The 16,313-nt window shown below is 47.8% G+C and overlaps 1 protein-coding gene across 8 annotated transcripts in view; it reads right to left on the minus strand.

Annotated features, from left to right (window-relative positions):
* Positions 1-16,313, minus strand: part of LOC141579467 (uncharacterized) — a 198,487-nt gene that overhangs the window by 158,454 nt on the left and 23,720 nt on the right. For 7 of the 8 annotated variants that reach the window (XM_074375746.1, XM_074375669.1, XM_074375684.1 and 4 more), the window contains exon 14: positions 14,685-15,403. The gene's annotated coding sequence lies outside the window, so the exon portion shown is untranslated. Of the gene's footprint in view, positions 1-10,918; positions 11,076-14,684; positions 15,404-16,313 lie in introns of those variants that run through there. The other variant, XM_074375695.1, reaches the window with a different exon arrangement.

The following is a 16,313-nucleotide window of genomic DNA, read 5'->3' on the forward strand; positions in this document are numbered from 1 at the left end:
ATCATCTTCCCCACCCGCAGGTAAGGCCACTGAGGCACAGAGACTAAACCTGCTCCAGGTCACATCGGCATAAAAGGACGTCTATATTTCTGCTGTTTTACTATTGACAAAGGAATCTGAGATATCAATTCAAGGGAGACTGTTAAATAATCAAGTCTGTCAGGTCTTCACCTCAAAGAGCAGATACTATAGATTCCTGATGTAGGATGAGGCTGCCGCCACAAACTGACTCAGCTTGAAATTAATATCCAAGATGAAGCAGCGGATACACGTAAATATTCACGATTGTCAACTCCGCTCACGGGTCTGGGCCCTTCACTGCCTGAACGGGGGTGAATCCCCCACCCCTGTCAGGGATGGAAGCGCGGCTCTTCCCAGTGTCACCCAGGCTTCACGGGCTGTTTCCCCCCACAGGATCTCCACAACGATTAAAAATCTCTCAAGATTTTTACACCATGCAATACTGAAAGACATTTCTGCAGATGGAGCACTTTCTCAGGCTTAAAAATTTTTTGCTTACACTCAGCAAGGGGGAAAATAACACATGACTCTGCAAAGTCTCTGAGCCTCACCACTCACAGGAGTAGAATGGCCTCAGCACAAGATGACACTTCACGGATGAGAACAAAATAAATCCGCCCCCAACCACAGGCACTCCCAGAGACAGCGCTCAGCAGTCTTCTGCACACTCACGGTTGTGCAGCCCTCACCACCATCTATTTCCAGAACAATTCATCACCCCAGAAGAACACCCCTGCCACTAGCAGTCACTCCCCAACCCCTCTCCACCCAGCCCCTTGCAACAATCACCTGCTCTCTGCCTCTGCATGTGACTATTCTGAGCATTTCAGATCACTGAAGTCAACAATATGTGGCCGTTTGTGTCTGCTTCCTTTCACTTAACGTGCTGTTATCAAGGCTCGTCCATGTTGAAGTGGTATGAGCATCTCTCTCTTTTTTTTTTTTTTTTTTGAAAGTGTTAAAGTTAATTAGAAGGTGGTAAGTACTATCAAGAAGAGTAGAGAGGAGCATAAGTGATTGGGTTTCAAAGGGAAAAGGGCGGGTTGAGCAGTCAGGGTGGACTTCCCAGAGCAGGTGGTCTTTTTCATATTCCCCTTTATTTATTTTTTCTTTTTTATTCACTCTTACGTCTGAATAATGTTCCACTACATGGAGATACTACATTCTGTTCATCCATTCAGCAGCTATGTATGGACGAGGTACAGAAGAATGAGTGTAAGAGGTGACTAGGCAGGGATGGCATTTAAGCAAAGGGCAAGATGTGCTTTCAAAAAAAAAAGAAAAAGCCAACAGAGGCACAAGGAAATTCAGCGCGTTTCTGAGAAAGTGCATGCTTGCTTCAGCATGACTGCCGTGCAGGGCTGGGGGGGTGGGGAGTGACAGGAGACACAATGAGGGAGTAACCTGAGAATATTCCCCACGCAAGCAGCTCAGCCAATTCTCCTCCTTCATCCTGTATTTTAGAGCCATTTTTGATAGGTTTTCTATTTCAAGTAACAGTACTTAGTTACATCTGATCATCTGCATCAGATCACCTTACCTCCAAGCCACAGAAAGTCATTCACTGACTGGAGCAGCTCCAAGACATAACGGTGATGGACCAGGGAGTCTTGCAGCATCCCGGCCTGCAGGCACAAACCCCCACATGTTCCATGGTGATGTCCGGAAAGTAAAATGCATGGAAATATCTCACTGCTTGTGCACGATATCTGCCCCCAAATTGCCCCAAAATCATGCTGACAAAGCACTACTGAGCCCTCTCACTACAAAAAAAAAAGAAAAGATAGAGAGAGAGACAACAGAAAAGAAAAGAATAAAGCTAAGAAGGCATATTTAGGGTCTTCCATTGAAAACCAGCAAGCATCACTGCCAGTATCTCAGCTGGAATGGTCCTGTCTTCAAAAACCACTGCACAGTTACATTGCAAACGTGATAGACATATATGTATTCCACGTAGATGATATTACAGTAGGATTTTTCTTTTCAAAATTTCCAGTTGCAACATTAACACGAGAGTTTATGTTTCAGCTTTAAAAAAATCAATTATCTTCCACTTTCTTAATTTTGAACCTATTATTATTTTATAAAGGGTGCTATGCTGCAAATTATAAACCAACTGTTTGGCTTCTGCCAACAAGAACTTTATGACTTCACTATTTCAAAGCAAGATTTAATGATGCTTTGAAATGTGGGGCCTGGGGCGATCACTAACAGCTCTTTAAATACTGACAAGGATGTGCTATTTAAGTAATGCAAAGGCTCTAAATCTACATTAACTCAGAAACCAAAGAAACTACACCAAAGCCTTACTTTATCATTTTTAAATTTTGCTATGCTTTTGAATATTAAATTTCTTAAAAGATAAGATTTTTTTTTGAGAAAGACAGCAGCTGTATTAAATTTCCTCTCACCAAGAAAGCAATCTTTATCAAGAATAAATACCCCTATGGAAATCCAAAAGACGGGACGTTTCTAGCTAAGTGAATATGCAGATCTCAACACAAGCCTAAATCCTATCAGATCTCACCCGAACGAGCTCAACAAAGTCCTGGACTACCCTGAAACTTAGCTCTACTGTTCCAAATGTTGGCTGAGCTAAGATCATCACACAAGGCAGGGAAGAAGAGAAAAGTCCACCTGGCTGCATCCGTTTTCTTCCAGCCACAAGGTGCCGTTAGGGGGTCTCCGTTAATAAGCCCTCCCCATGAGGAAATCCGGCATCCACACTGCCCCAGCCGTCCCCAAGCAGCCCCGACGCCCCTCTCCCACTGGTGGCTCCCCAGCCTGTCAATGGTCTTCTAATGACCCTCCCAGTTGCTGGCACTCTCCCCCTCTTCCCCGCTTCACACACACACACACACACACACACACACACACACACACACACACAGCCAGGACAGCCTTCCCAAAGCACAAATTTGATTACGTCACCCCCACTTCAAACCCTTCAGAGGCTCCCTGGTAGAGTTCTAGCCCCACCCCCGACCCTGCTCGCCCACTTTCACCACAGTACCCAGGTCCACAATGACCTCAGGTGCCCCCTGACATGCTGCTAATTCCCACTTGCCTCCAGGCTCATTTTGACGGTTTGTCAAGGAAGCCTTCCTTCCCTCGAACCTCTGCCCTTTGGGTTAGGTGCCCCTGCTGTGTTCCTAGAACATTCTACGCTAAGACAACTTCTGACACTGCTAAGCTCTCAAGAAGCAATACATTTTTCTTACTACTGTGAGTCCACCCTCTCTCCCCTGGACACTCAGAATTGCATGTGTTATGAATAAATGAATGAAGGGGTGGGTCTCCAAGGGACGGGCAGAGTTGCTCTCGCCAACCCCGACCCATTCTTTCTGTAGAACATCAGAAACAAAACCAGGAGTACCTCTCCTGAGGGTCACTTTCTGCTGACACACTTCACTGCCTCTTCTGTGTCAGTTCTAGTAAAAAAGCAAGCTCCTCCAAAACCCTCCATCCCTAGGACCACTCCAGGGTCCTCCCAAGCAGGGGCACCCTCCACCCTGGACCACACAGTGCACTCTCACCGAGTCCCCACACCACAAGCCTCCAGGCCTCTACCCGGGCTGCTCCTGCCACCTGAGTCACCCTCTTGATTCCTTCTCCTGGCTGACTCTTACTCTGTCCTCATAACTGAATGTAGAGCCCATTTCTTCAAGGAAGCCCTCTCTGATCATGTCCTTTAGCTCTTGGCTGGGCTCCGTCTACAGCAGGACTGCTTGGCGACCAAATGTTGTTTGTCCACCTGCTCCTCGGAGACCATGACCACTTGGAGGCCACGTGGGAAAAAGGAGTGAGACGACAAGAGGGGTGGGAAGAGCAAAAAGCAAAATCACAGCCCAAGTCCCAGATTCAAGGATTCCGTCTCAGAAGAAAAGAATAAAATATTTCATACGTATGTCATTTGGCTATGAGTTTTGTGGCTCATGGAAAGCAAGAGGTTGGTGTTCTAGTCTAAAATCCAAGTTACATGCAAAGAAATGTACATATTCATATCCAAAGGAAACCAGAGCTGCTCAACAACAGTTTGCAGTTAAAATCAAAGGAACTTTGATAAAGGCAAACTCTCTCTCTCTCTTTTTTTTTTTTTTTGTATCATATAGTTGTAGAAGTATTTGTATAACTAAGTGATGGCTACAGCCTATGATTCTGCACTGGAGTGTTTGGGGCTGAGGAAGCCCAGATTACATGCACTGTGTAAATACAATCACACCAACACACTGACAGGCGCCCTAGTGGCTGAGCTGAAATTCCAAAGCAGACAACCTTACGTAGCAAGACAGCTCTCATTAGAAAGTAAGGTATGCAATGTTCTGTACTCAATTACATACGTTATATGGGCCATTAAACGATAGTGCATCTTGTCTAATGAAACCCCAAAATAAATTGTTAACGTCGATTTTCTCCTTCTGACCCTTCTTTGCTAATTTTGGATATCAAACCCTCACTCCATACGGAAAGCTCAGATCTACGCTGCAGCAGGTTACATCCCGTGGAAGAAAGCCTATCAAGGGAGAACTGGAGAGTTTCCCTTCAGAAGCTGCTAAGTCTGGTTTTGCACCTGTACGTCATTTGCAACCACGTCAGCGTCAAAGGAGTAAGACCTTAACTCTGTGGGGCGAAAATCACTGTGGTGCTTCTGAACCATTAAAGAACACTGAGCTTTGAGAAACAGTCCTGAGGCACTTAAATCGTACTTTTTGTGAAAGGCTCCAAAACTGACCCAATTCACCTATCCAGGTACAACAGGGAGGTACCGGAATTAGTAGATAGAACATGCCCTTGAAGTCTGACAAGGCCCTGCTTTAATCCTGCTACAGCATTGACTAGCCGCTAAACGGACCAATCCCTTAACCCCTCTGAGAAGGCTTCCCAATCTGCAAAAGGGGGCTGCCACCACCCACCTGGGAGACATGGATGTGAATGCAACACGCAAGTAGTGCGGCCGACTGGTACCTGACACGAGGCCTGGCTAGTTTCCCTCCGCTGCCCTTCTCCCCCTTTAAACTTGCATTGTTCCCCCTGGTAAGGGTCAAGCCCCCGGACCAGACTGCCCGATTCTTCTGTGTATCCCCGGATACATGCCTTACCTTTAGGAGGCCAGAAAAAGAACTATCTCCTCCAACGTCACTATCAATGTTCTTAAGAGTCTGGGTTTTTTTAACTCTATTTTGCAGGGAGACTATTCCAGAACTGTCCAACCACCATTCTCCACTTTGGCTCCTCTCCCAGCGCCCGTCCCTTCTCACCTCAAATCTTCTGTCTGCTGGCCTTTTGTTCGTGGGAAAGAGAGTCCGCTAGGGTGGAGACTCCCTAGGCCTCTGTCCCTCCCTCACAGGTGAGAGTGACTACCTTCTCCCCACTCCCCACTCCGACTCAAGCTTCCGAGGAGGTTCCCCTCCCAGACCATGCAGCCTCTGCATCATCCCAAGACGCGCACGCGTGGCCACAACCCTCCCTTCAGATTTCTTCCTGGGTGGCCCTGCCCACCCCGAAGACCCTTAAGGATAAATGCCATTGCTCTGAAAATCCCAAATGCCACTGACTGACACACCAAAGCTGCATGGTCTGGGCTTTCCTCCAACCCAGGCACAGCCCTGCCCTGCCTCAGCCTCAGTCTGCACCTCTCGAGATGAGCTCATCCAACTGCACGGCTGTGAACACCAGCTAAGAATGACGACCCCCAACGTGTATCTGTGGTCCGGCTCCTTCACCTGAGCACCAGGGACATAGACCCGAGTGCCTCTTTGAAGTCCTAACTTGGATGACAAATGGAATCTTAAAAATGCCTCATGTCCACCATTTACTCTAGAGTTCGATTCCTGGCAGGTACCTCCCAGGCTCCCGATTTTAGTAACAGACCCAGAACCCACCTAGGTGTTTGAGGTCACATTCAATTTCCCCTGTTCCTCCCCCCGGCCCTGCCCTGGAATCAGTCCTGTCATTTCTATCGCTAAGCCAGTCTCAAGTCTGGTTCTGCAAGGACCACGGATGGAACCCCACAAGCTCATAGCAAGGTGCAGTGCGTCACAGTCCTCCGAAGAGAGCTACCTGGAGAGGGAGGCATCTCCTGCCGCTGGTCACCTCAGAAGGCACTGGATTCTCACAAAGGAGTCCCAGGAGAAGGGACTCAAGTTTCTCCTGTGGTCTGAACTTTGAAGGGCCCGAGGTTTGGGGCAGTTCCTAGTTAGCAGACACACCTGCCAGTGAGCAGATGAGGATGGGGGAACCCAGGCAAGGCTGTTCTCACTCCAACCCCTGGGCTATCGGGAGCCACGGGAAAGGCCTGTGTCCAAGGCACAGCCCAGCCTTCACAGATCCCAGCCTGCATTTGCCAACCCAGATAGCCTAGACCCCTACTTGCTACTCTTACTTCTGTTCTGTTCCCCCCCAGAATGCGATGGACTCTTTCAGAAAGTCTGGCCTGTCTCAAGCGAGACCAAGTCATTGAAGGATGAAGTGTCCACAATTTGACCAGGGCATGAAAGGAGAAACAAGGTCTCATGGCCAGCATGACTTTGGTGGCCAAACCCTTTCCCCGGGTGAGATGAACCAGGGTGTGGTTGAGAATGCATGGTCACTTCACGGCTGACTGGGGTGTTGGAGGCTCACTACCGAAAACTAACGACACGGCCGTCAGTGGTGGACGTCAGCTGCAACAGACACGGAGTCAGCTATTTACTGCCAACATGGGTTAATAGTAAAGGCTGGTACAGGGAGGCCTGCATGGCTGCTGAGGCAAACCACAGACCCGGCTCTGAATGCCCACTGGCTGGAGCAGAGAGGAAGCTACGGTCCCCTTTAGCGGTCCCTGTGTCCACCAGATCCAAGTGAGCCAGCTACTTAGGAGAAGGCCATGTTGTTCTGATACTCAGAAAAACCAGCCTCGTAAAGGGAAAATAAGAGTGGCATGGAGTTTAGACCCGCTCCTGCCTCTCTATGAAGGCAAAGTAAAGTAAATGGCACGGGGAAGGTGAATGCAAAAACAAAAAACAAAAAAAACATAAAACCGGTGACTGCTTCCTCCAACAGCATCCCCTGCAGCTGCTCATCTCCGAGCCTGCCACTTTCTCACCAGTGACTAACCGGCCAGGAAGCTCCGTCACGCACGTCACACAGCGACAGCCCGGAACCGCGTGCTAAGCACGTTTGTGTGAAAGACAGAATAAAGGAAGATGCTGCAGATTTTGACTTTCCAAGTTTAAATACTCCATGAAAAAATCCCTCAGCAGCCGCCTAATTCAATTCGCATCTCGCTTCTTCAAAACAATCAAACAAATTTAATAAGTGCGCATTTGTCACCAAACATAAGGAAGACCAAACTGGTTCCTCAAAGCAAGGATTTTAACAGGTATCAAACCCCAGTGGGTGATGTGCTAACAAAGCAAAAATTCCAAAAAACTAGAAAATAAAAAGATGACTAGGATAATATATGGATCAAGGCAACTGTTAAGGTTTTTGCTTTTTAAAGCGATGGGGACAGCACGGAGGACAATCTGGCTATTTCCAATGCAGGGTGTGCACAGTCCACTTTTCAGACGCAACAACATGCTCACAGGGCGGTACAAGATAGAAAGGGAAATAGAAAAAGGAAAAGAGGAACAGCGAAAATTAGAAACACATGAGAACAAAAATAACTGACAGCAATTACAAGTATTTAGGTGAGTTTGGTGAGGACAGGGATGAGGGAACGGTGAGACCCACCCTCACCTATTGTTCCAGGGAAGGCAGGGGCCTGAGGCGAGGGGCGCTGCCGGGGGACCCCAACGTGGTCAGCGCCCCAAACCTAAAATTCACCTAGATGCGTGTAGACAGCTTTTGAGCTACAAAATGTGGTCGCATTTCAAGCTGGACAATTTTACTCACTCCCACCAAGAGTAACAGGAGAGAATTAGGCTCTGTTCCTGCACGAAAGCATTGTTTAAAAAAGTAATGACTGTGGAATAGTAAAAGCAACAATGGAGTAAAAGTGACTGGAGGAGAGCGTACTTGACCCGAGCTCACAGGCCGCGTTATCTCACTGACGTTCAGATGCTGGCTGAGCCCTTACGGTTCCAAAACAGACAGACCCACCAGGAGGGAGGTTTAATGCGCTGCTGTATTTTGATGCCGAGAGCCATGCCTGGTACACGAGGTTCTGGGTAAACAATGGTGACAGTGTCAACCACTATGGGCTAAGCACACAACCAGCTACTCCGCCAAATCCCAAGGACACACTTCAAAAGGCAAAAACAAGCTGGCATTCTCTGGTGGGTCTGCAGACTCAGAGCCAAGCAGTTGCTGAGCAAACATGTCACCAGTGCCTCCTGTGACAAGAGAGGAGGCACTGGCCAGGGGGCTGAGGCAGGGCTCCAGGCCTCCACTGCTACCTACCATTCTGTGCAGGGGGAGATGGTGGTCCCTGCTTACGTTGCACCGATGCACCTACATTGACTGACACCTGGGGACTGAGCAGGAGGTGACAGGTGACGGGAATGGAGGCAGCCTGGGAGTGGCACGGTGCTGGCATCTGTGCCCTCAGCTTTGCCCAGACCACTACATCTGCCATCTCATCTACAAGAAGCAGAAGGGGAGAAAGCCGTGTAGATCAAAGGGCCCTGCGAGGACAAGTACAGGTCATGGCCACGACATGCCTCGCCCCTTCATTAAGCCATAGAGGTATGTCCGGGGAGGAAGTGAAAATTCATCCAGAGTCCGCCAGGCACCACAAGCAGGTGGGACTCGGGTCCCCTGTGCCTGTCACTCACAGGACTGGTCTGGACTATCTTTTTATCAATTCTCTGGCATCTTCTCCTCCAACTTACCAACAACCAGAAAGTAGAATCTGATTTTAGACTCACAGAGAATCGCAGAACACCTCCTCCACAACGGGCCCGGCAGCACGTGCCAGGTCCTCCGACCGTCACCTGTGGGACCGCCATGAGCCCTCTCCAGAGTCAAGGCCCGAGGCCGTAGGCCGGGGGGACAGAGATTCTCACAATCTCCCCAGCAAAGGGGGACCACCTCTCGGCAAAGGCATTTCACCCTCTTTGCCCAAGGGATATCTCGATAGATACACAGGGAAACAGAGCAGAAGTTGGGGGGGTAGGCAGCCCAGAAGAGCTCGTCTGAACTTCCAAGGCAAAGTGGGTCCGCTGACTTAATCACAGGGACAAAGTGAGGACGAATCTTTCCCTGCTGTGCCCCATAATCCGTGACACGCCTTTCCCTGCGTAAGGAGCTCATTTGGAAGCCCCTGGCAGTGTTTCTGTTGTCCTAAATTGGCATGGTGGTTGTCAGGCAGGGAGAGAGGGCCTGAGCCGTGCAGATGCTGGACCTGGGAAGCAGGAGACACTGGCTCCACCCCCAGCTCGACCAGCGCCTCATTCTGCATCTCAGGATTCAGCATGACATCTATAAGTAAAGGGATGAGACTGTCCCAGGACAGGCTGTCCAACAGGAATGAAATGTGAGCCATGTAAAGAAAGTTTCCCAGTTGCCACATTTAAAGAGGTAACCCCCCAAAAAAAAACCCTAGAAACTGATTTTAAGAACATATCTTATCCTACTGTATGTAAAATACTATCATTTTGACATGTAATCAATAAAGAAAGTAACAAGATAGTTTACATTCTATTTACTAGACAAGTCTCAGCGTCTGATGTGCATTTGACGTAGAGCACATCTCAGCTCAGAGCAGCCTCCTCCCCAGCTCTCCTAGCATCAGTGGCTTTGGCTAATCTATTGGACAGCAACTCCAGGGGTCACACCAGGGTAATTGGCTGAAAAGCGGGAGTAAGTGTCCATAATAACCCTAAAAGAATCTCTCTGAAACAAAGGCGGATTCACTTTTAAACGTCTGAAACCCGGCGGGTTGCTCCTCCCTCACGCCTTGGCTACAAGACAGCCCTCCTCCTTGCTGATCCCTTTCTGGATGTAGGGAAGCAACCCTTCATTTAGCCAGGGTGGCCGGGCATCCAGGTAGACTTTCCTGCTCTCTGTGTACAGCCCCACGAAGTCCTCATTCTCAAACAGGATGTACAGCAGGAGGATCTTGTCCCCAGAATTGTCGGATGCACCGTCCAGCCACTTGGACTTGATCATGATGAAGAGAGACTCAGTGAAGTTCTCGATCCTCTTCTCCACCACCCTGCAGTCCTCGTAAATTGAAGGCCACGTCGGTGCGCGGCTGCTCGGACACCTCCCCATGCAGCACAAAGACAAAGAGCCGAGAGTCATAAAGCGTGGTGCCATACAGCTCCTCTGCACGTGGAGCTTCTCGAAGGTCTTGGCCAAGAGGCAGTCGGTAATGGTGACAAGGCCCACGACCTTGTGGTGGGTCTGGAAGTCGCTCCACCCATTATCGGGCGCATAGTGGTGACTCTAGTGGATACAGAATGCCCACTGCCAGCCGCACTGGCTGATCTGCCTCACCAAGGAGATTCGCTTATAGATGGCCAACAAATTCTGCTCTGAGATGATCCCCACGGGTTGGACCACCACGGGGAGGGTCTGGTGGTCCTCAGCACACTGCACGTAGTCAGGGATGTTCATGTTGCAGGCCCTGACGAGAGGGAAGAGGAGACCGAGGTACATACTGTGCTGCGGGCTTCGGGCCTCACTGGGTTGCGGTGACCTGGTGTGTACCAGTCAGAAGGCAGGGGAAGCCCAAGCAAAGCCAGGGGTACAGTTTGTCCTCAGCGTCTGCACATGGCTACCGCAGCTCAGATCACATTACGCAGCTTTTGGCCTAGGCTTCCGCCCTCTGCAGAAAAGGGTCATTTCTTATTTTCTGTTTCCAAGCACCTAGCCATGCCCTGATGCAATGTCAGTGCTCAAAACTGCTGAATAAAGGAATGAATAAAGGAACTGCTTCCACACCCCTCAGCAGGATATAATGCAAAGAAACACAGTAGGATCAAAAGACCTGGATTTCAACTCCAATTTATTTGAACTCCTAAGATGAAGAATACTTGATAAGAAAACTTGCTTTGGGGAGGAAGGTACAGTTCAGTAGTAGAGCACATGCTTAGCATGTATGAGGTCCTGGGTTGAATCCTCGGTACCTAATTTTAAAAAAAATGAAACAAATAAATAAACCTATTTAATCCCCTCAAAAAATATTTCTTGAATTCCAAATTCAAGAAAAAATAAAACACCTTGCAATTGACACAACATTGTAAACATGAGTATACTTCAATTAAAAAAAAAATCCTTGCCTTACAAGAATATATCTGGATTATGGAAGTTTACAAGTGTAAAATGCCTAGGGTACCACCTGCATAAGAAGAAGGAACTGTACAAATTTACTATCCCTCATTTATGAGCTATATTTCCTTTGGGGGGTATATAACCTCTCAGAGCTAATTTTATCAGATTAAAAAAAAGAAGGAAACATTACCGGATTCTCCATACTGCTGAAGAATCAGATAAACCTATGATAGCATCTGACCCACGGAGTTTACTCAATAAATGCTTGTTGAATGAATGAATAAACAAGCAATGTGAATGCTGCTCCCTGCCACAGAACATCATGTTGGTACTGCCTGGAAATTCCAAGCCCACGTTTCACCCGACTCTACACTAACCATGGGTGACCTGGGCAGGCCTGTGGGCTCCTCTTAACCCCAGTTTAATCATGAATAGTAATGAGGGCAATAACAGAAACCTCAAAGGGTTAGTGAGTCATTACTGAATTGTATCCCAACTTTGCAAGATGGAACTTTTAAAGAAACTTGGGCAAAAAGTCCGTAGGCCCTCTCCATATTATCTCTTACAACTACATGGGAATCTACAATATATCTCAAAATAAAAAGTCTAATTTGTTAAAGAGGCTATTGAGGTTAAATGAGCTCACTGTCTCAAATAAGGAACACACAGTACAAATAGGTCAATGCCCAGCCCATGAGATACACTCAGTAAACATTCCCACTGAGCCCACTGGTCCCTCCAACTTCAGAGCACGATGATGTGTCCTCATGGCCAGAGGCCCCTGCACCTGAAACTAACAAAGCTAATGGTCCCAAATTTCAAGGGCCCCTGCCACCACCGTAGGTCTAATTTTGTACTTGTAATTTTTTTCTTTTATTAAATAGAAAAACGTAATTGCATAGCCTTCAGGTCACCAAAAGCTGACTACAGAGATCATGATGGCAGCCCTTCTTCGTGAAACAATAAAATGAAAAGCCATTTCCACAAGATCTCTGTGTAAATCTACTAGGGAACTTCATCCTGGACTGAGAGGAAGAGGACTGGGGAGGAGGGGGCAATCTGCGGCACACAGAACCATGGGCCACCTGTCCCACGATGGACTTTAGACCCAACACTCACCCTCAAGGAACTTCAAAATAGACACAGACAGAGTGCTGAGGATAAGATTTTTTTTCTTTTTAAAGAAATCCCTGATTCTTTCGCAGGTTTTGTTTCTACCGAGAAAAAAATGTCTTATGTTTATAATGTTTCACAAAAGACTTAAACTATTATCACCCCAACTTGACGCATTAAGAAACTGAGGGAGAGAGGTTTATCACATTGTGCAAGATTAGAGCGAGGCAAAAAAAAAAAAAAAAAGATTAGAGAGAGGCCACGTCGGACACTGTATTTAAACCCAAGTCCCTGTTCCAGTGCTCACACTAGAAAGTGGGATATACTGCCCCTTTACTGCCCTCTCCCTGCAATAAATGTCTGAAGAGTCTTTTCTGTGCCACCTGGAATCACAATCACTTCAATTTTCCACAAAGAGCTATGTCACTCCTTGGAGGATGTGTCAAAATCTATATGTTGAATGGGAGGAGAGATTTGTATTTTCTGTTTCTCAAAGGAAACATGGCTTAAAAGGAACTGAAAAGCACTTTTCTAGTCTAAGTCTTCATTGTGCAGAGAAGGAAACGGATGCTCAGAAGAGATGAGGAAAGGGCCTTATTAACAAATATTGCCTCAGCGCAGCACCAAGCCAGGCTTGGGCACTTCTGGGGGAGGATATGGAAGGCCCAGGAGAATGAGTCTTAGAAAACGGAAAGAGAAGAAGCATACAAGGCCCCGTCTCTACACCACCATACCATGAAGTTCCACCAAATTACCCAGTATGGGTGCAGCCAAATTTAAGGTGGGCTAAACAGGTTAAAGAAGCCTGGAAGTTTCAACCATAGTGGAAATTCCAACATTTACTATGTTTTTTTCCCAGTTCAAGCATCAGCCCAGTGGGCACTCTGTACCAGGAACTACACGAGGCCTGGAGTTCTCCCAAATACACAACTCTTATATCACGTGTGCAAACCACACACAGGCCCACCAGAAGGAAAATGCCCACAGATAAGGTGGAATTACTGAAACTGAAAGCAGCCAACCAGCATATATTACTAGCAAAAACGGTCCTGCTAGAAATAGACTCATGGACATAGAAAGCAAACTGTGGTTAGCAGGCAGGAAAAGGGGGATAAACAGATACACATTAATAAATATAAAATAAATGACAAGGACCTACTATATAGCACAGGGAACTATATTCAATTTCTTGTAATGAGTTGTACTAAAAACAATCTAAAACATATGTAGATACATATGCATATGTTTATAACTGAATCTCTGCTGTGCATCTGAAACTAACATTCTAAATTGACTACACTTCAATAAAAAATAATTTTAAAAAATAAGTAAAAATAAAAGCAACGCCATTTAGAAAAAATAAAAGAATACTCTGATCCCCTTAACTGTAGGTGCTGGAGAATTCTGGTTACAAAAACCAAGTCCACTGGATCACTCCAGCACTGGCTGTCACTCTTTCTGACCATCAGAGAGTCACTTGGCTTCAGTGAGTTTACTTTTCTCTTCTGTGAAAGGCTACAGTTGCAACTAACGATGTATAGAATCTCATCATTCACAAACCCAACAATTAAAGAGGACTTCCCATAGGCCAGGCTCTGGAAATATGAAAATATAGGGTCCGAGATATATTCATGGGTAGAAGAAATTTATGCCATAAAGACATTAATTCTTCTTGCTTTGATAGACAGATTCAATACAATTCTGTTTAGATTTCCTACCAGAGTTTTTATGGGTAACAAGATAATTTATGGTCAGGAACAACCAAGAAACTTCTTTAGAACCAGCACTGGGAAGGGGTGGATAGGTCATTCATTTCCACTGGTCTTTCTGAAGTGATGAAAACGTTCTGGAATATTAATGATTGCACCACTGTGAATATGCTAAAGGTGCTGAATTGTAGCATTTAAGTGGGTGGACTTCATGGTGTGTGAACAATATCACAATAAAGATGTTAAATGAAAAAGTATTTCTTGACAATTATTTTTCCCTCTATACTACTAGTCTGCCCCACAATTTAAGAAGAACAAAAAAACCAAAACAAACCAAATTTTGCCAGGAGCTCTTTAGGACTGCAAAGTCCCTGAGTCTCCAACTCCTCTGGTGGTGCTGTTCCTGTTAACACACCCTAGCTGGGCTGGGCTAGTTAGGGACTGTAAGTATCTTTTTAAGAAAGACGGCCACACGTTTCACCCTGGGAGAGGGAAGGATGGAGGATGTCACAGCCTCATGCCTTCAGCTCATTTTTAACTGAACCAAGCCTTGCTTTCAACACTGTAATCCCTCTCACTATAAAAACAGTGACATCATCAAGCACCGCCATCAAAACACGTGAAAGTGTTCAAGGTACTTACCTGGGGCAGAAACACTGAGGGAGGAGACGGAAGCTCGCTCAGCACTGACGCTCCCTTTTCCCGACTCCAACAGGAGAAGCTGGGGTTCACAGCCGGAGGCTCTCAGCCCGGGGAGCAACGCCCACACCACTGAGCTGGTCCCCAGGGAGCGTGAAAGGGAGAGGAGGGCAGCCCCGGGGTCGCGGGTCAGGGAAAGCGGGGGGGGGGACGCGGGCTGTAGCCCCGCTCGGAGGCCAGCCCCAGCCCCAGCCGCCCGCCCCCGTCCTGGTCCGCAGAACCCGCCCGCCCGGGACACAGCCAGCCCAGGGGCGGGGACGGGCCGGCGGCCGAGGAGAGGCAGCCAGGGAGGAGAGGACTCGCGGGCGGGAGAGGGGAAGGGGACTCCAGCCGCGGACTGAGGGGAGCCCGGCTGGGGCGAGAGGCGGCAGGTGCACACTTGGCCCTGAACAGCTGTGGCCGGGGCGCCAGGGCAGGAGCCAAAGTCCTACCGGGCGAAAGAGCTGAGAAGCCTTTGGGGCCGATCCCCGGCTCGGAGTTGCAGCTTCCAACCCTCGGTCCAGCTGGCACAGACTGCGCATGCGCAGGAGGGCCAGCGATCCTCTCTGGGTTCTGCAAGAGAAGTTGGGGAAAGGAGGGACGGAGAAGATGGGAGGAGGAGGGGAGAAGGGGAAAAGTGGAGGGAGAGACATGGACAGGAGGAGCAGAGAGAAGGCAGGGATCTGGAGTGTGGAGGAGAGTAGCAGAGATGGAGAGAAATAGTTTTAACTCTGGGGGCATCCTGAAGGAGGCAGCAGTCCTGCCTCTGCACACTTCTCTAACCCTTCAAGGCCCGCAGCTCATATTTTACCTCCCTGGCACAGCCCTCCACCCAAGGCTTCTGCAGGACCCCTACGGGGATCACACCCGTTGCCCCCAAGCGGAGCTGGGTTTCCTTTTGCTCTGGGAACCAAGCACCCGCAGGTGTTGTCGCTCAGAACTACCTTGGAAAGAGTACATATTCCCCTTTTACACGCTGGGACACAGGCAGGCAATATATCTGCCTTACCTCCACTGTCCCAGGTGTTGTGCTGGCGGGGACCGGGAGGTACAAAGTCAGATCCCAAAAGGAGCATACTGCCTGAGTTTTGGTGCATAGTCCCCATCCTTCCTGGGTAAACCACTCCCCACACTCGAGGAACCATCAAGGGCACACACTATGTCCCTGAGTGTGGGATAGCTGCCCTCAAATCCAGTGCCCAGCTTGCTAGGAAGATAGGAGTGTTACTGAGTCCAAATTCATTCTCCTTAATGCAGGACAGGCCAGTAAGTTGGGAGACCAGGTGTTGGGGCATGAAATAGCAACTTTCTGTAGACCTAGATGGCAAACTAATGTCCTGGAAAACCATCTCCCCAAGTCAGAATTCAGGCTCCTTTCCTACGAGCTTGGTTTTTGCAATCTTCTTGATGTAGTAATTCTTTGTTGTTAGAATCCTTTGTTCTTGCAGCTATCTACCTGGGTCAGATCCCTGTAAACCTCCAACAAAACAAACGTTATTTTCTATTAGGTAACTTGTTATCTTTATATGAATGGAAAAGTGTTAAATATCCTTAAAGATCAGAGCATTCAAAATAGGCTCTCCTGTATATTTT

The sequence above is a fragment of the Camelus bactrianus genome, chromosome 2 (assembly GCF_048773025.1).
Source record: "Camelus bactrianus isolate YW-2024 breed Bactrian camel chromosome 2, ASM4877302v1, whole genome shotgun sequence".
Lineage (NCBI taxonomy): Eukaryota > Metazoa > Chordata > Mammalia > Artiodactyla > Camelidae > Camelus > Camelus bactrianus.